Here is a 20914-nt window from a genome sequence, read left to right as displayed (position 1 = left end):
ATGTCTGTCCGCCGCCTTTGCTGACACCAGACACCAGCTCCATCAATCGTTGACACCAGACACCAGCTCCATCAATCGTCTACTGGCGACTTCCACCCAAAATAGACAGACATGTTCAATGCCCCAGCGATGGAACCCTCCCAGCGGGGGCTCATTAATATGGAAAACATCATGCACCAGAGACAAGCACGAGGCGATGATGATAAAATCAGGAGCAATGGCCGGACGGATGCAAACATCACGAGGCAAGTGATGAAATGCGGAGGCGCGCGCCTGAGCGGGGGCAGATTGCGCCCCCACCCCTTCCTGCGCGTGGCAGCCGGGGCACACTGTTTGGGTACCCTGGGATGCAGGTCGCAAGCGCTTCAAACAACAAAGCGCATTTTTTGGAGACGCTGCAGCTATTTAGTTCCACGCACCCGCCTACAGTAAAGCACTACGTGATGTAAGTTTGATGTGAGGGTGGCGTATGAGACGGAGCGGCCAATACCCTGCAGAGGACAAGAAAAGAGCATTTATGACCATTTCCCTGTTCAAGGAGAACATCTGGCTGCAAAGGTAACGAACAGCTGTGCAGCCTCGTGCAAAGCCCCGCACCCCCACCCCAGCCTGTCTCACTGTATCTCACGGGGAGCAGGGTGTGGGGCCGTCTTTCCTTCCAGTTCTCGATTCTTGTCTTTTTCCATCCACCCTTCCATTTTTCTTTATCTCCGGTTTCTTTCAGTCCTCTTCCACCCGTGCATCCTTCTTTCCTTCTATTATTCTGTGCCTGTCTTCTCCCCTCCTTCCTTCCATCCATAACTAACCCATCCTTCCTTTTCCTCCATCCGCCCGTCTCTCCTCCCTTCTTTCCTTCCCTCCATCATCTGACCTGCTCCCCTTCCTTCTCCATATCCGTCCTTCTCACAGGCATCCATCACTTCTCTACCCAGCCATCCCTAGCTCCATCCACCCACCCCTCTCTGCGCCTATCCCTGCGTCCACCCTTCTCTCACCCACCCCTTCAATTTAAACTCTTTCCATTCAGACCCTGTCCGTCGATCCATCCTTCTCTCCAACGACCTACCCCTCTACCTCTTATCTTCCTCTCCATCCCTGCTTCACTCCATCCACCTACCTCTTATCCTCCTCTCCATCTATGCTTCCCATCATCCACCTACCTCTCTACCTCTTATCCTCCTCTCCATCCATGCTTCCCCCCCATCCACCTACCCCTATCTCATCCTCTCCATCCATGCTTTCCTCCGTCCATCTACCCCTCTGCCTCTCATCCTCCTCTCTGACCATGCGTCCCACCATCCACCTACCTCTCTCTTATCCTCCTCCCCATCCATGCTTCCCTCCATCCACCTACCCCTATCTCTTTCCTCCTCTCCATCCATGCTTCCCTCCGTCCACCTACCCCTACCTCTCTTTCTCCTCTCCGTCCATGCTTCCCTCCATCCACCTACCCCTCTACCTCTTATCCTCCTCTCCGTCCATGCTTCCCTCCATCCACTTACCCCCTACTTTTCATCCTCCTCTCCGTCCATGCTTCCCTCCATCCACTTACCCCCTACTTTTCATCCCCCTCTCCTTCCATGCTTCCCTCCATCCACCTACCCCTCTACCTCTTATCCTCCTCTCCGTCCATGCTTTCCTCCATCCACCTACCCCTCTACCTCTTATCCTCCTCTGCGTTCATGCTTTTCTCCATCCACCTAACCCTATCTCTTTCCTCCTCTCCATCCATGCTTCCCTCCATCCATGCTTCCCTCCGTCCATCTACCCCTCTGCCTCTCATCCTCCTCTCCGACCATGCTTCCAACCATCCACCTACCTCTCTCTCTTATCCTCCTCCTCATCCATGCTTCCCTCCATCCACCTACACCTATCTCTTTCCTCCTCTCCATCCATGCTTCCCTCCGTCCACCTACCCCTACCTCTCTTTCTCCTCTCCGTCCATGCTTCCCTCCATCCACCTACCCCTCTACCTCTTATCCTCCTCTCCGTCCATGCTTTCCTCCATCCACCTACCCCTCTACCTCTTATCCTCCTCTCCGTTCATGCTTTTCTCCATCCACCTAACCCCTACCTCTCATCCTCTTCTCCGTCCATGCTTCCTTCCATCCACTTACCCCCTACTTCTCACCCCCCTCTCCTTCCATGCTTCCCTCCATCCACCTACCCCCTACCTCTCCGTCCTCGCTTCCCTCCATCCACCTACCTCTCTACCTCTTATCATCCTCTCCGTCCATGCTTCCCTCCACCACCTACCCACCTACCCTCAATCAATCAATCAATCATGCTTTTGTGTAGCTCGGCTACTCACCCGTGAGGGTTTCAAGGCGCTGACCCATCTACCTCTTATCCTTCTCTCCATCCACCCACACATCTATCGCGCATCCTTCTCTCATCCATCCCTTCAGTCTGTCCTCTTTCCATTCATCCGTCTATCGACCCCCTTTCTCTCCATCCACATGTGTATCTGTCACAACCTTAATGCTCACCTTCCACCCCCTCCCCCCCTCTCCCCTGTGCTCTCTTGTAGCTCTTCCCATAGCCCCATCATGCAGTTCTCTTCCACAGACCTGCCTCTCCGACTGAAGTCAAAGGAGCTGTAAGGTGTTTGTGTGTGTTTGCTCTCTGTGGGTGTTTGTGTGTGTCATTTGCGAGAGATAAAGCTAGTGGCATTGCAAATGACTGCCATTTATTTATGTTAAAAAAAACATAAATAAAAATAATGTCGAGCAATGCCAATAGCTCAAACTTTAACAAAGGCAAAACCATTGCATTGTAAATGCTTGTTCACTATTGGTGTTCCAACCTTCTGGAAGGCACAGTTGATGTGCTACCTGGAAGCTTTGGGTTTTCCACAAATTGATTTGCTTCTTTAAGTTTAAATCTTTTTATTGAAAGCAGTGCATAAAAAATTGAGACATTCACCACATGTGCTATACAGTCAGGTACTGATAGGAGGCAACATAGAGGCAACCAGGCCCACAAGTGGCCTGACGCTACATGCAAAGTCCAACCTGATCAGGAGGGTACATTAATATGCAAATCATGGTTTATAACAACCCCCAGAAGACCCCCCCCTACACCCTATTCATACACCCCTCCCCCCCCCCCGGTCCAGTGCTCGTGACCACCCCCAGCTGACCTGCCTATGAAGTCTCCCCAGCTGTGACTGCCTTAAGAGTCTGTGTCTTTTGGTTCTGTGAGCCGCAGCAGCAGAAGGTATCGTGGACAGGTGATTTCTCTGAATTCCGTGATTAGTAGTGAACGAAATGGTTGCCAGAGCTCCTCTATTGGTCCCCGTCCCCCGCCATGGTGAGTGATAATTTTTCCATACGTAGCACGGGCCAGCCAGCCCGTAGTGGAGGGGATAGTGGCGGTGCGCCAATGTGCAAGGATGTTTTGCACCGCAGAGCCTAGTGCAATGGCTATTTTGATTTGCTTCTTTAAATGTTTTTGGGGCTGCCCACACATGTTGGGAAGAAGAAACATTTGGGGATTAAAATTGGTTTGATGGTCGGTCAAACTGGATGCTACGATCATGTTGACTTGTGGTAAAACTTGGCTCTTAGTGTTGAGGACCTACAGGTAAAGGTGGCGTATGGGTTGGCTTAGCAATGGGTATGACCTTAGCCTGCCACTGTAGAAACCTGTAAACCACAAAACACAGTCACAGAGTAGAGAAATATTGCTAGAGCGGGCAAAAGATTCCTATCAGCCAAATGCCCATTAAGCCTCAGGATGAAAGTTACAGTAGTCAGTCAGAGCACTGGGGCTCTTGGGCACCATTACCAGGCATATTCATCCACCAAACACTGCCAGCTGAACGGAGTCCGTCATAATGATTGAATTTAATGTTAAACTATTTGATTGCATACTATGTGTTTTTCTGTATAGCACAGACTTCACCAATTCATTGGGTTCTCGGCACTTTTATGTTCTTGAGGATCACACTGGGCTTTGCAATTTGTGGGCTGTGGCCTCTGATGTAAGTGTGGGTGATGTGGTATGTAGAGTGAGGCTCTTTCCTACATTCAGCTTGAAATATGTTGTGGTTTCTCCATGTAGAGAGATGCATGAAGAAGAGGCATCTGCTGAATTTTATGCCTCTTGATCTAACCCTTATGAGCTTTACAAGTGTTATCCGTCCTTTGGAGCCCCTACATGCATTCATAATTGTGACAGGTCTTGTACCTTTCTACATGACACATGTGGGCGTGCCCATGCCTTTTTAGGTCTCACCTGAGTCAGCCCATGCATTTGTGAGGCATTTTGTTAGCTTAACATGGGCTTAGAGCTTGCCCATTGCTTACAATTGGTTGGCTTCATCGTTACTCTCAGTTGCTTCTTTCGCATTCATTAGCATGTGTGGGCTTTATTTCCTCTTCTTGTGTTCGACCCTTTTCTGGAGCATAGCCCGAGTGCTTGTGTTCTTCCACTGCTTGGGTTTTGGGAGATACTTTTTCCTTTTTTGTTAAAACACTCCATGACCGTGCATTTGTTTTCCATTTGTCTCTCTGACATGTTGGCCACCAATGATTTGTGTTTCTTTCTCTTTTAATTCTCCTCTCGCCTCTTCCACTGTCTGTAGTGTCTTCTTCCAAACTCCACCTCTTCCCCAATACTCCTCTAATGCTCCGTAGTGTTCTGTTATAAACCCAGAATCATGTCTGGCATATCACACGCATACACAGAACCTGATCAGAAGCACAGATGTTCTAATGCATCGCTCATAAAACATGAAATAGCCTCCCACTCCACATCAGGGCCTCCCCTTCTCTTCTTGGATCCCACAAGAAGTGGAAGACCTAGCTTTCTAATTACCCAACCTTCCATAAGGCAGGGCTAGGCAGCAGTGCTTAATTTGATCCGGGCGCTGCTGGTGGGTGCCACCGGCACTCATTTCTGGAGACTGCCACTTATTTTTCCTGATCGGACATTGCATGAGAGCAAGCTATGGAAAAACACAGAAACAGGAATGAAGAAGGGAGAGCAAGAGGAAAAACGTCACCAAGGAATAAAGCAAGATCCCGCAAGAGTGAGATAAAGACGCACAGAGCTTGAAAGAGGCATGATGTAATTTAAGGACTATGCAGCCTTGGTATATGGCACACTGACATTTAATAGCGCCGGCTGCGGGCTTCTGAGAAACGCTTTGGGCTCCTGCAGTCATTATTTTTCACAGTAAATACTGCTGCCCATAAACGCCTGCTCAGTGCCAAGATATTCTTACGGGTGATAGTGCGCTTTATATATTCCCATTACATAACCATGTACAATTGTTACTAATTCCTGAGTCACTGTGTCCCTCACCCTAAGAACTATCACCGACATGTTTTCAAATCCTCTTTTACACTGGAATTGGTGATGGCATATATATTACTCTCGCATAATCCAGAATCGGTGGTAGCACCTTGTGTGATGTGATCTTCGTTCATGACAGAACATATACCAGCGCATTTTGTGACCTTCAATTTCTTAAAAATTTGCGCAAAAACTGTGCCTGAAACTCCTTCCCTCCAGAATTAGCAGTCCTTTTGTACAGCGTTCAGCCCAGATTCACCACGGACACCTTGTCCAATTCTCAATTACTCCAGAATCAGCAGTGACATGCTGTCCTATTCTCATTTATTCAGACACCAGCACTGACACATTGTGTTGTCCTCGTCCATATTCTACACTCCAAACATGGAGTGATCGTGGCCCATATTCAGTGCTAAATATTGGGGCTGAATGCCGCTTGTGGTTTCCCCAACAGTGCGCTCACTGGTTCTGGTTTGCTAAGTTTGTGGTGGGCTTTGGGAACCACCTAGAAGCCCCAACATGACGGACTGTGGTTTATATGTGTACCATCACCACCCTCTCCACAGACGTTGCCTTCATCACTGAAATGTGGTTCAACCGCTCTTCGAACCCCAACAACAGCACTGCCACTTCTTAAGCCTACAAGATGATTCAGTTAACCTGCACCAACAGACAAGGTGGAGGAATCATCATCATCATCATCATCTTCAAGGAATCCATCGGATGCACCATCCCCTGTGGCGGCTCGCAGAGGGAGTGCCAGGGTGAGGGGGGTAGTGGACTTCGACATACGGCAGAACAGAGTAAGAAGTAAGTAAATAAATAAAACAATTTACCTTGCACACGCTGCATCGCCGAATTGGCGATGCAGCGCGTGCAAGGTAAATTGTTTTATTTATCTACTTACTTTACTCCTTTCTGCTGTATGTCGGAGTCCACTACAACCCCACACTGCCCCTCCACTGCCCCACAGCACTCCCTCTGCGAGCCACCATTGACCATCACCAATGATGACCCCGCGCCGCTCATGGTGCACCTTAACTTCCTATTACAAACTTACGCGAAGACTACAAAAACAGCCACCCTTGACTACAGACCCTAGGGACCCCAAGCAACATTCTGCTACGCCATCCCCAACCTTATTGTCCCCCTGTCAATTGACTCATCAGTACGTCCTACTCGGCAACCTCAACTTCCACATCGTTGACATCAATGACGCCAACTCCATCGCCCTCCTTGAGAACCTGAACAACATCGGCCACACCCAACTAGTCTCCGAACCCGTGCACTAAGCCGGACACACATTCAATCCCATTTTTCCGCCAGCAACAGAATAAAATTCAGCCACACTACAGAACTCACCTGGACTGACCACACCATCGTCCACTTCACCATCACCGATGTCCAGTACACCATCACCAGATTAGGGGTGTGGAATTTAGTAAAATATCTACTTGCCCATGGGCAGAGGTTGCTTTATAAATCTACTTGCCCTGCAACAAAATGTACTTGTTCCTTTTGTTCCATGTAGTGTAGTGACAAATTATACCAGCAATCTAATTGTATAAAAGCTCTGATATAGCCTCTCCGATTATGCCTGGGCAGGATTTGAATACTAGCAATTCCCTTATTTTGCCACCCTTCTGTAGATATCCATACTGGGGCTGAAGTTAATGGTGAGCAATAGTTCCACAATTGCAATGCCCTTTTGAGTCAATTCAAACCTACTAACTTACATGTTTTATGGGTTTTCACCAGCTCTTCTCTAAAATTTTACCATACTGAGAAAGGTTGGAAATTTACTTCTGACAATGGCAGACGTAAAACTTCTTCCAGGGTTGGGAAAAAAGTGGTTGGAGGGAAAGTGAACTTGCAAACGCTCCACAGATTTTCGCAAGAGCAAATCTACACATGCGTGTTTGCTCATGCTAAAATGTAGTTCACAAATTCTTTCTAGGTTTACGATTTCTTGGCTTAAGTCTATAAATTCTTGTGAATTCATAAAAGCCGCAAATCTGCACTTGATGCACAAGCATATACCATGGGTTCACTTTTGAGATTTTTTAAAATAATTGAGCCCCTAATTAGGTCTGGCAATCAGCAAGTCCTTTTGTGTTCATTGAAATTCTCTCTCTCTCTGCCCATCGGCTGGCTTCACTATAAGTGACAGAATTCTGCTCTTTCACAAGGAGCATATTGGCACGCATAGTTGTTTTGTTCAGTGCCAGCAACTAATTTGGCAATGTGTGGTATTTGAGGCTGCTATTGTTATTTGCTTTTTGCCAATGCTTATTATAATGCTGAGGGCCCTGCAACTCCCACACCAATAATATTTTACAACAAGCATTTGCAATGCAATTGGTCTCGCCTTTGGGACCTTATATGTATTTAGCTATGCAGCACATTCGCCTGGGCGCTGAAACAGCTACTGTTGTTGAACACAGTGGAAAGTAAGCACCAAACTGCGTGACACGCCAGGTATGGGAACACATGGAGAGAAATATTGCCTTTCAGCGGGAAATGTATAGTACAAAGCTCTAGGCCATCGGTGGTCATATCACTAAAAATACAAGATTTGAAAAAAAATATTATTGTCTACGGGTGCTTGTGGATGACAATTTATATGGACTGGAATCTGGAGAATGCTAAAGTGAGTGTGGTATTTTACTGACCTCTGCTGGTCGTTTTCTATCAAGAAAGTTAAACAGAGGCAGTTGCCAGAAAAAATTATAAAAGAAAGTCCTTCAGCAAAAAGCAATTCTGTTATTTTACTGACCTTTACTGGTCCTTTTTTATAGAGACCGTTAAATAGAGGTAGTTGAACAGAAAAAAAAGTCCCTAAGCGGAAGCAGACCAGTCCTAGGGCTGATCTCCAGAGCCCACAAACTACATACACATACAAGTATATACTAATATATAAGTATATACTAAAGTATATACAAGAGGTCTCGAATGCTCGACCTAAAAACCATGCCAAAACAAGACACACATTCACAAAACCAAAAGGTCGATCACTAATTTCAGAGCTACTGCCTTTGCCAATGCTTGTTTCTTTTTGTTTCCCATAATATTGTTGAAACTGGTTACACCGATTTTTCATTAGAAATATTTTTGGGAACTACTAGCATGCATCAAAATATTTTATAAATGATGTTGCAAAGAAATGGTACCTAAAATTTTACAGTGGTTTATCAAAATATTTTTATCCTAGTTGCGTTTTTGTGAACTTTTTATTTTTAAAGCAAAGAATCATCTTGCTTATATACTTTTGCAAATATTTGCTTCTAATCAGAGACCATTCTGGGAGCATTATAAATAGCCTCATACTGCTAAACGTGTGTACACATAAAACCGCTGTCAGTAGTGCAGTCCAAGCTTACGTTTCTTTAGAACACTCACCCTAATAATAAAGGCTTTGCATTAATGAACCATAAATACAAGTTTGAACAGCAGTAACATATGAAATCAAAAATGATCTTAACTGCAGACAATACCCTTCTCTGACCCATAATGTGGTACTGTAAACTGGCAGGCAAAGGATTTGTGCTGCAGGGGGTTGGGCATACTTGTCCCAAGGACAAAACACACATGAAAACTTGTCCTTGACCCCAAAAAATATGTCCTGGGCAGCGGGCTATAGGAATTCCACACCCCTGCAGATGTCAGATATAGTCCTTCCGCAGCTTTAGTAAGGTCACCGAAACTCAGTGGTCTCAGGCCCTCACCACCTCCCAACCCAATGCCTCAACAGACCTTGACCAGACCGTCCTGAACTTCGCCTCCTGGATCATCAACAGAATCGCCCCACTGTAACCTACAAAATCCAACAAGACATCCAAACATGCCAGCGCTGATGCACCCCAGAATTAAGAACCATCAAGCACAACTGCCACCAACTGGCAAAACGATGGCATGCCACCAAAAACTCCGCCGACAGAGCAGCTCGCCAAATAGCCCTCAGGAACTATCACTGGCACATCAAAGAAGCAGCTATCACCAGCAGCATCGACTCCGTGGCCAACCACACAAAGGAACTCTTCAAAATGGGGAAACAAATATCCAACCCTTCAGCCATAGAGAACACCATCCACCCCTCCCAAGAACTCTGCAACACCCTCTCGGACTACTACAACACTTTCAACCTCCAACCTGCCACTCTCACCCCGTATGACCTTAACAACCAGCGAATATCAGTCAAACCATTACCACCTGGTCTCCGCTCACCACCCTGACCACCTTAGCCATCATGTCTTTCCTCACCCCTACCCCCACCACTTCTACAACCCTGCAATGAACCCAATCAGATCACAACTCACCAGTATCCTCAACACCTCCACCTCCACAGCAACCTTCCCAAAGAGATGGACACATGTAAACGATCGATTCCTCCTAAACAAAGCCTCTGCCAACCCAAGTGATCTCAAAAATTATCGTCCGATCTTCATGGCCCCCCACCTGGCATAGTACTCAAGAAAGCCATTACCAGCAGCTCGCCGAGTTCTTGGAACAAAACCACCTACTGGAAGCCTCACAGTCAGGATTCCATGTCAACCACAGCCCTAAGACCACGCTGATCACCGCCACTGACGACATCAGAACACTCCTCGACCATGGAGAAATGGTGGCCCTGATTCTCCTCGACCTCTTTGCAGCATTTAACACCATCTCTAACAATATGCTCATCAACCGACTCTACAACATAGACAAGACGCCCTCAAGTGGATCGCCTCCTTTACAGGACGCACACAGAACGTCCAAAAGCCTCCTTTCACCTGCGCACCCAAAGACATTATATGCAACATGCCACAAGGTTCATCCCTCAGCCCCACCCTGTTCAACGTCTACATGACCCCCCACGCACAAGACGTCAGATCCCATGCCGCCTCGACTACGGCAGCGCCCTCTCACTGGCATTTCCACCCTGCTCCTCAGAAAACTCCAGACCATACAGAACGCTGCAGCCAGACTCATATTGGTCCTCCCCAAACAAATCCACTTTGCCCCTTACCGGAGAGACCTCCACTGGCTCCCCATCCAGAAGAGATGCCAGTTCAAGATCCTCACACACATCTACAAAGCCCTCCGCAACCTAGGGCCTGCCTATATTAACCATCGAATGAACTTTCTCCAACCCTCTAGATATCTACGCTTCTCTTCACTCACACCCCAGTGTCCGTCAGTCGTGGCCGCTCCTTCTCCTACATCACTGCCAAGCCCAGGAATGACCTTCCTCTCCCGCTCCAGACAGCCTCCTAGCAGGCAAACTTCAAAAAGATGGCCTGGCTCTTCGGAGGCTCAGAGCCCAGATATCCCTAGAGGGCATAGTGTTGCACTTAATAAATCTGTATGATTGATTGATTCAGCTTGACACCCAGGGCGCGGGTGCACATGATCACATTTCATGTTACACAATGAGGCATGGGGAATAGCCAAAATATTTTCTGTCAGTGTTTCCCCGAGGGCAATGAATGTTTTAAGTCCATACAAGAGGTTCTGTTGACTCAGCTCTGCCCTAAAGAGAGCAGATCTCCATCGTTTTGCAGCAGAACCTTTCGGCCACAGATGGCTCCTAGGGCTGCCTCGTGGGCTGCAGTCGTGGTCCTATTCTTTGCTTGGTCCAGCCTCACCAATGGTGGGAAGCTGATGGTGCCCCAAGATGGCAGCCACTGGCTCAGCATGCAGCCTGTCGTGGAGGAGCTGCAGCGTCGAGGGCACGAGATCACTGTGGTGGTGCCAGAGGTCAACCTTCTGATAGGGACGTCTGACATCTACACTGTAAAGACCTGCCCAGTGTCCCACACAAGGGAAGATTTTGAGTCCCACAGCAGCCAGATGAGTAGCGCATTGTTTACTGAACTATCGTTTGTGGAAAGGGTTCTCAATGTGTATGAGCGGGCATACAACGTCACCGACTTGATGCTCTCAGTCTGTCAGCACCTACTGAATGACTGGGAGCTCATCCAGTACCTGCGAGAGGGTGATTTTCATACCTTGTTGGTTGACCCCCTGTTTCCATGTGGGCAGATAGTGGCTGAATACCTCTCCATCTCGTCCGTCTTCTTCCTGAGAGCGCTTCTATGTGGCTTTGATAATGCTGGCACTCAGTGCCCAAGTCCTAACTCCTATGTCCCTCGGCTGTTTAGAGGCTTCCCCGACCACATGATGTTTTACTGAGTGTGTAAAGAACATGGGGCCAGATGTAGGAAGGCCATTACCGGTCAGTAACAGCCGAAATCGGCCGTTACTGACCGGTAATCGGCTATTCCTATGTGGGTGGCAAATTTACCAATTTGGTATTTACCGAATCATCATTTACCGAATCGGTAAATGAAATATAGGAAGCACTTTGAAGAGTGCTTCTGTGCTTACAGGATTCGTTATTTACCACCAACTTACAGTTGGTGGTAAATAACGAATACCTCTGTAAATGCAAATCTGTGCATTTACACCTGTGCCGTGTGACAGACATACATGCCCTTAGGGCATGTATGTGTGCCACTTGTGAACACAAGCACTGTTCATGGGTGCAACAGGGTGTCAAAGTGACACCCTGCCATCCTTGACTCTTTCCCTATGTTACCGAATCGGTAATTACCGATTTGGTAATTGACATTCATTCCTATGGGCCTCCAGGCCCATAGGAATGAATGGCAATTACCGAACCAGTAATTACTGATTCGGTAATTACCGAATCTTAACGATTCGGTAATTTTTACCGATTTTTTTTTTTTAATCTACATAGCATTTACCGATTCAAAAATACCGAATCGGTAAAATTCGGTATTTTTGAATTGGTAAATTTAAATTACCTACATCTAGCCCATGATGTCCAGCTTCTTCGCGATGGGACTTTGCTATTATATTTACGCGCTGTTTGGCCACCTGGCTTCGCAGTTCCTCCAGAGGGAAATATCTGCTCCTGAGCTCTTTGGTGGGGCCTCGCTCTGGCTGCTGAGATATGACTTTGCCTTTGAGTTCCTGCAACCACTGATGTCCAACATGGTCTTCATAGGAGGAATCAACTGTGCGGGAAGGAAGCCTTTGTCTCAGGTGAGTGCTCATTGCCTTCTTTCCACAGTGACCTTTATGAGGGGGTGTTTCTATGCTAAACGTAACACCCTGAAATGGCTGCTTTATTATTAGTTTTGGTGAGTGTGAAAATAAAAGGTGTACAGAGAAGTAGTTATCCTCAATCAAAAAGAGGGGGAGAATGAACCGCAAAAGTCTCAGTAATATTGTATTGGAGGCTCTCAACCACACGTTTACTGCAGTGTATATAATCTCTGCTCAGTGTGCTTTGGTAGATAGTCTCTGGTTCAGGGCCCATCAACTAGTTTTTGCAATTGGTCCCAAATAAATTCTAACTGGACTGAGCATGTTATGCAAGTGTACTGAAGATATCTTTTGTATTTTTATAAAGTAGGGTAACAGCATTGGAAGCACTCTTTATAGAACAGGCACACATTGGGGAGAAATAGTGCAACCTTCCCAACTCCACAGTACAAGTACAGCTAGGATAGAATCAGCACAGGGCCACCTTTTAGCACTGGTGGCACCCTGTGCGACAATGTTTGTTGGCGCCCCCCCATGGTCGCCCCCACAGACCCCCTCACTACCACCCTTTAACAGTGCCCTCAAGTTTCAACAACCACTCTCTCTCAGGTGTATTTAATTAGTTATATATTGCCACCTATACCAGTGTAAGGTGTCAAAGCACTTTACATCACACACACATTACACACAGACAATCAATCATATGTGTGTAAATTAGTGTATAGCAAATGTTACATAAGCCAGAAGATTACAAGGTGAGTCACATATCCATACTGGTAGATAGTATAGTTTAAGAGAGCTTGGTCTGGAGAAGTACAGACTCAGAATTTAAAACATAACCCCGTGGTTGGGGTATACATCTAATAATAAGGATGTTTTTTTACCGAAATAAACACTTTTTGAAACCTTAGAATAATGTAAGCCAGACGAAAACATCATAACGCTCCCAATCTATACCTTACAGTTTGCATGCAGCTCTTTGATGACATTTATTAGCTCACTGTTCCATGTTAGGATTTTAACATCTACACTGCTAGGAAGAATGCACTTTGTGATCTGCATGGTACACATTCTTTGCAGCAGACAATTTAACCCTCTGTGCTACTATAAAATGAGGTAAAACTTCCTGCAGACAAGACTCCTTCTCTCTCCAGTAAGAACATTAATCACCGTGTTATCTCGACATTTTTATTTTTGTAGGAAAATTGCGTAGGCCAGCAATGCAGCAGCACCTGCTTTTAAAGCCATAAAATACTTCCAAATGCGGCCCCCCTGGAAGAGTCAGCACCCGGTGCGTTGGCACCGGTCGCACCGCCCTAGCGCCGGCCCTGAATCAGCAGAAACCTTTTCCATCACAGGACAGGTACTAACTGGGAGCAGCAACTTAAGCTGTAATCGCTCACAGAAATGGTGCAATATAGCAGGAACAAAGGAAGCTTCCCTCTCTCCCAGAAGGCAATGCCTTTTCTTGCAGAGCAGATCTGACAGGCCAGACTAATATGAGCTTTGGTTACTCACAAACTATGTACATTTAAGGCATGAGTGGCGTGTAGGTTACAGACAGGTCTCTGGAGTGGGTGCTGTAGTTACTGAGGTGAATATGTTGTGAGTGCACGGGCACAAGGCGCTGTGCCATCCCACGCTCCGCGTGCTGCAGGAGTTCGGAATGTTGAGGGCTGCCAGAGGTTGGTATGGCAGGCAGGGCCAAACAAGTAGGTACAATTTGTTTGGGATGGAGGTGGTGGGGTCGAAGCAGGAAACAAAGGGCGGCTGCTTACCAGCGTCAGTCTTACTATTTGCCTTGAGTGGTTTTCTCACGACAGTGGGGACAGTTTCCGGCTGCCTATGATGCTACTCTTTTATTTAGGGCAACTTTGCACACCACTATATATAACTGCCTAAACCATGTGCAGGCGAACTGATGGATCCTGACTACATGAAACGTGGATGGGCAGTGTGACCAGTAGGCAGGGGTTCAGGAATATTTATTCTCTCCTCTGACACCACGTAGCAGCCTGGTGACCCCATTTGCTCCATCTTCAGTCCGTTGTGACTCTTTACCCAATAGCATTTGCATGTAGTGGGTTTTTAGCCCATCCTTGTATCTTTCAAAACAAAACGAAAGATCACAGGATGCAAAGAGACTTCCAGTGGGACCACTTGAGCTTTGTGCTGACACAGCGGAAGAGTAATTCTCAACGGACTGACCAGCCTCGTGATGAGAACTAAATACTCCTCACTCGCACCGTGAGAATCTGCCAGGAGCTAAAACAGTGCGACACACCGACAGTGCGAATCAATAAACATGTCCGCTTCCTAGTGTGTCTCGAGACCGGAGTTGCTGCGTCTCTGGTTGTACTGCTTCAGGGTGCTGATTTGAGCCAGGCTCGCTTGAGACGCGTCTCTCCACGGAGTTTGCGCAGTTTTTGGTTTTCAAAAGGCGGCTTGTTGCTTGTTTAACTTATGTGAGTCTTCCCCCGCCCCCATCATCGAAACAGGAGTGTCTGGGGTGTTGATTCTGCGCATGCACCTGTCCGTGGACGCCTTTTGACGTGAACCTGATACGATACGATTACCTGTGGTTGATAGAAACTGATCTGCTCTGTGCTCCGAGAGCGCCCTGGGCGAATCTGCACGTGGCGCCCTCTCCCACTCGACCTCTTCAATTGTCTATGTATCGAAAATGTACGAATAGGAAGACACTATTAGGGAGCACCATGAAAAGATAAACAAACAAAATAAGCAGACAAGGACGCCCGTAGCCTTCAAGGCAAGTATTTAAACACACCTTTCTTTGGCCCTGCGTCATTGTGAGACTGCGGCAGGTCGGCGCCCTCCCTGGGTGTGAGCCCAACTCCATACATGCCAACATTTCAACTTCGCTAAGAGGGAGAAATATGCGCGTGTGCAACGACCTCAATAAAGTGTAACGTGAAACGGGTCAGGCATAACAGTAAATGTCAGTGGCGGCTGGTGAGATTTGCACGTGGTGCGCTGTAAAATTTGAGATTTGCGCGTGGTGCGCTGTAAAATTTGTGGTGTAGCACACCCCAGCGAGAGCGCAGGCCCAAACTACCATTAGGGGCGGTTCGGGGGGGGTACCCCCCTGAGATTTTTTTTTTTAAATGAGTGGGCAAATGGTGCATTTTCAAGCAAATTTGTCTAGACGAATGCTCACCTCCTTTTTGACTGTGAAGAGTAAAGTGCATGAGGTTATGTAGATATCTCAGACACTGTTGTACATGGCATTTAGCGACTTGCAAATTGTGACTCGCAATTGAGCGCAATTTGTAAGTTGCTAAATGCCACAGTCGTACATCCGGCCCCAAATCTGCTTATGGTGACCTGCAATTTTGACAGCCATGGTAGACTACCAGCACAGTCCGATTTATCAAAGCAGCACAACTCTATGGAACCTGAGGGAGAAATACAAAAATACCACATCTAATGCCTGGTAGTCGTCTGAGCTTAGAGATGTGTGCATAGCAATCAACAGCTAAACAGGCAATCCCGAAAAAGCGGACCAAGCTCCAGTACTAAAATACATATTCAACATTGAACAAGAACCTATAAAGCCAAATGCTTGAAGGCATTTTAGAGCCTAATTCACAATATAATTTAATCAGAGAAATCAACATACTCAATGAATGAACGAACCAGGGAGGTTTACTTATTAAACCTCTACCATGAGCAAATAAGGACATGAAAGCAATCAATTGTTTGCAATAACATTTTATTAAGGTTTCAGAAGTAAACATATTCAAGCAACAATGTGTTGCAAACTCTTGGAGCACTGAGCAGAGTGATATTCATCAGTGTATCATATCTTACATAAAATACACTTCCTTAGGAACTATTTTGATAGAGTTCTAAGACCTACTAGAGAGGCCTGTGTATGTGGCTTTTTTTGCTGCCTGCAAGAGAGGTTTTGGTGGCTGCCACTGACAGCATGCAGTTTTTTGCGACTTAAAGACATTCAGTTTTGAGACGAGTATTCCAACTAAGCTGTTTCTCGTTCCTGTCAGTTCAGCGTAAACAGAGGTCGCAGCATGACCCCCTTTGATGTCCTTGCCTAGGTTGTGCCTTGAATCTGAACAGATTTTTTTAACTGTACTAAATAGTCCTTCACAATAGGCATTGCTATGCGGCAATAGTAAAAGAAACTTTGCAAGTTTGGCAAGACTTGGAACTAAAGGCAGCTTAGTAACACAATTTTTTAATTTGGATAGGCTCTCCCAAACCTCATCAATTCTTTCACATTTCGGCATATCACGGTCTGCCATGCATTGATATTGACGGAATTGTTGATGAAGACTCTCTAAGTCTTCCGCTCCAATCACATCCGGAAATCGAGAGACTAGAATTTCAATTTGCTCGGATGTAGCTTGTAGTCTGGTGTCCGGGTTCAAGAATGTGAGAGACGTGAGGATGTCATCCTTTAATGCAGGCATTGACTTAATCATATATTTGACAGCATTTATGTAAAAATACTTAGCTTCATTCAGAAATTTGTTGTACGCTGCTGAACCCAGAAGATCCTCTTTCCTGGCCTCCTGTTTGGTCATGAGGCCAATGTAAATTTCATTTAATGGCAAATGATTGTCTGGATTCTCAATGTCAATTTGTAGCAAATCTGAAGCTGTAGCCATAACTTGAGGCTTTATAAAGTTGGCCATCAAATTTTGGAACAGATACATTGCTGACGAGTGGAGAACATGTATCATTGGAGCCTCACTTTGAAGTAGTGTATTGAAATAATCAAAAGTTGGAAGCATGCCTGAACAAACATGAAATAAAGTTTTGTCATTGGGTTTTTGAAGTGCTTTACAAGTCGTAGCTCTCGATCACCAGATTTTCCCTTTTTCTTATTGCCTTCAGCATCTTCATCAAAGTTTGACAGAAAGTAAGACTTTAGTGAGTCCCATTGCTTTAGCGTTCTCTCTGCAGACTTTCCCAAGCTTAGCCACCTAGTACTGACATGTTTAATTACTTTCCTGACTTCTGTCTCAGTAAAATGCATAAACTCTCGGAGTACACCTTTGCGCTTCACACTTTTGTCAAAGTGGTAATAGATGTCTAGGAGCATATCATCAACTTTGACAGACAGTGCTTTGGATGCTTTTTGTGCACTCAAATGACATAAATGACAAGGACAACCAACATCATACACTTTTTGTTTCCCATCTTTTTGTTCACTCCTGGTTTTACTGAGTAGACTGTTGTGCTTACCATTCATGGAATTAGTGTTATCAGAGGAATATGTTGCACAGTTGTCCCAACTGAGATTTTTTTCTCTGATAACGTGGTTGCATGTGTCAAACAAGGTCTGGGCATCTCCTGCAACAATAGAAGGCATATCAAGCAACGATGTAACTATGTGCCCAGTATTTGGATCTTCATGGCGCACTAAAACAGGAAGATATTTATCATTTCCATCATTACTTCCGTCAGTTGCTAGGCCAAACCAAGTTTTCTTCTCTAGAGCCTTTTTTACCTCATCAATACAGTATGGGGCAATAGCTCCATTAACTATGTGACTGGCTTTTGTCCTTCCACAGGAGAATTTTGAAGCTATTTTTGAATCCGGAAACATTAATTTGAAAAGTGAACTGGCGTGATCAGAGACTGCTAGGGGTATGTTATGTTCGATTAGGAAGCCAAGAAACAAAACTTCAGCTTTTATCACCTTTTCATCGATATCCTCTGTTGCCCGGCCTCCAACCCAATCGGTCATTTTTTTAGTCTGAGTCTGTGACAGTTCACTACTTTTGTGTTTTGGTGTATTAACATGCTTTAGTACATCATTCCTGCCCCCATGAGTAATGCTGAAATCGCACGCACAAATTTCACAAAATGCACTGCCATGCCCATTTCTAGATTTCAAAATGAATGGAAAGTCTTTTTGCCATGTCTCTTTGAATGTACACTCGTACTTCCTTTTTTTTTCTCCCCTTGGAGGTGTGCGATCTGATCGTTTCAAACTCATGATCAAACACTATTGTTATCCAATCAAAATAAAGGGGTGTGGGCCAAGTTGAAGTGCAAGCTGCGTCCCGGGATGAGGCTGCTGCGTTTCCAAGAAGAGGCTGTTGCGTCCCAGCTTAGAGGAGAGGACGTCCTTAGGCAGTGAAGAGGCTCCGGGGCGAGAAGAGGCTGCGGGCAGAGAGGACGTCGTCGGCACTACGGACACAGGAAGCTTCACAAAAGGCCCTTTAAAAGTCAGCTGTAAAAGCGCTTACAGCTGACTTTTAATGTGACCTGCGCCTTTATAAGGTACCTATATGGAATATAACAGGAAAAGTTTGTATTTCACACTGGCATCTATATACACTGAAATGGTAGGCAAAGTTCAAATCCTGTTCATGTTCATGCTGCCATAAATAACTTGCATGAGCAACGCAATTTGGGTGAGGGTGTGGCATAACAACCAAAGCTGCCAACTTTAGAGCTGGGGAGTGTGGTGCGAGTCTCGGCTTAACATCCGGTGATTCTGGGCACATCAGGTAATCTCCCCGTGCCTACAAAAAAATGATTGTGTTCTTGTGTAATCAAACTGGTGCTCACTTAAAGCGCTCCTATACCTTTGGGTTGAGTTTGTGCTATATAAATCTGCTCCTTGCGCTTGCATATTACAGCCTGCCTCAAGACACTAAAAGGGTTACACACTAGTCTTTTGTGCTCGCAGACAAGCTTGGATCAGGGTAGGGAGGCAAGAAATGAGACACCTTGGGGAGGGGGGGGGGGAACAGTGGGTGAGAACTTTAATATGTTTACCACTTCAAAGATCACTATGAGACCGTTTGATTGCCAGAAAGGCCTGCTGTGAGCTGCCCACTGCTGCACAACACCAAACCTCGCATCTTGAGACGAGCACTTCACATCTGGATGCCTAGGGCACAACATACTTTGGTCAGCAGACGGAACTCAGTCCTGCCGATGCTCTACTGTAGTCTGCCTGAACCTGTGACTTGGACCCAGTCTACCGTGATCAGATAACTGGATTGAATTGAAAAGCAATTTGTATTGCACGACTAAAGCCCGAAGGCATCAAGGCGCCTACCAAAACAGATCAGGAAAAATAAGGCAAAGCACAACTACAAATATGTCCGCACAAAAAGACGGGTTTTCAGGGCATTTCTAAATAAATGAAGGGTGGGAAGAGACCTTAGTTCCAGTGGAAGGGTACCAACTGCAGTTGGTATTTGAGTCTTAGTGCTTGATTTCCAAAAAGCCTTTAAAATTGCATATCTGGGTGCAACTAATTGGATTTTTGGTCCTGGTGGCAATAATGTTTCCCTCTATTCTTAAAAATTGGTGTGGAATTTGTTGAGTATGGTGCAAATAGACCAGTAAACACTTTGCACTGCCAGATAAATAGCTTCATATTTGTCAGAGTTTACACCATGTCTTACTGACTACTGCAGTTGTATTACATGGCCAACATCAGGTCAGTGCTAGCACATGGTGTGCAGTTGGTGTTCAAGCCTTCATAATACTGCCAACCATGGGTTGATTGGTGCCATGAAGATCCACATGTAGCCATTTGGGTCAAATCTTTGATTAGAGTTATTCTGTTGCATACAAAGCAATCCAGGAGGGAACTTTGTCAGAGGAAGGCTCTTAATGCCCACCGCAGAGTTGAGGATAAGAACCAACTTGCTTGAGACCACCACCAGCATCATAATCTGAACCCTCCTCAGCCCTTCCAATGATCAAATAGCTGCAAAACACAGTCAGGGACAGCAGTTGTTCCAATTGACTCCCCTCCAATATCTTTTATAATGATTTGTTAGAAGTCTCCTAAAGAACTGGCATGTTCTAAGAGGCCCTAGCCAGCAGTGTGAGCCTGCTAGAAGGTGAGGCAGAAGGGTGTTGAAATACAAAGAAGCAGTTGACAGAAAGCATTCACTGAAGTTTAAAAAGTAAAGTGTAAATTGGCCATGTGCAAAACAAAAAAAACACGGTGAGGAAAATGGGAAGCAGATCTCAAAGAAGGTGAAATTGAAAGCTTTGAATAAGCTGGGCAGGCATGAAGGAATTTCAACATAGGTTACAGTCCACCACCACACAGACCAGGACAATCCTGCATAGATTCAATGCAGGAAAGCATCTGATGTTTTCAGAATATTTGGCCACATTTCTGAACACTCATACTAAAGTAGTTAACTGTAGATAAAAAGCCTCTTACAGTAAAAGAAATGCTGCGTATACAACTACAAATTCAGTGTGCAATTTACTATATATAGTCTCCACTGGGCTCAAGAGGATGAACGATACACACCCCAGCCCAGCATGAGGGAAGTTAATACTGGGCAGGGGCAAAGCCTATAATTACATATTGGTAAATGCAGATAACAGCACTGTCAAACCAGATCAAAAACGATGCATTTCAGTTTTGGAAGGTTTGTAAGTTTAAACTAATGCCCAAAGTAAGTACGCCAAGACAAGCTAGTAGAATAAAGTGACTATTCTCATTAAATGTTCACAACTACTGCTGGCCACAGTAAGCATAAATGCTATCAGTACGCATCACACAAATAATTTGCTAGAAGTTTTACCC

General features: G+C 45.7%; 1 protein-coding gene across 5 annotated transcripts in view; it reads left to right on the top strand.

Annotated features, from left to right (window-relative positions):
- Nucleotides 1-20914, top strand: part of LOC144823148 (UDP-glucuronosyltransferase 1A9-like) — a 545217-nt gene that overhangs the window by 310538 nt on the left and 213765 nt on the right. The window lies entirely within an intron of this gene.

Source organism: Lissotriton helveticus, chromosome 3_1 (genome assembly GCF_964261635.1).
Source record: "Lissotriton helveticus chromosome 3_1, aLisHel1.1, whole genome shotgun sequence".
NCBI lineage: Eukaryota > Metazoa > Chordata > Amphibia > Caudata > Salamandridae > Lissotriton > Lissotriton helveticus.
This window is presented reverse-complemented; position numbering and strand designations above follow the sequence as displayed.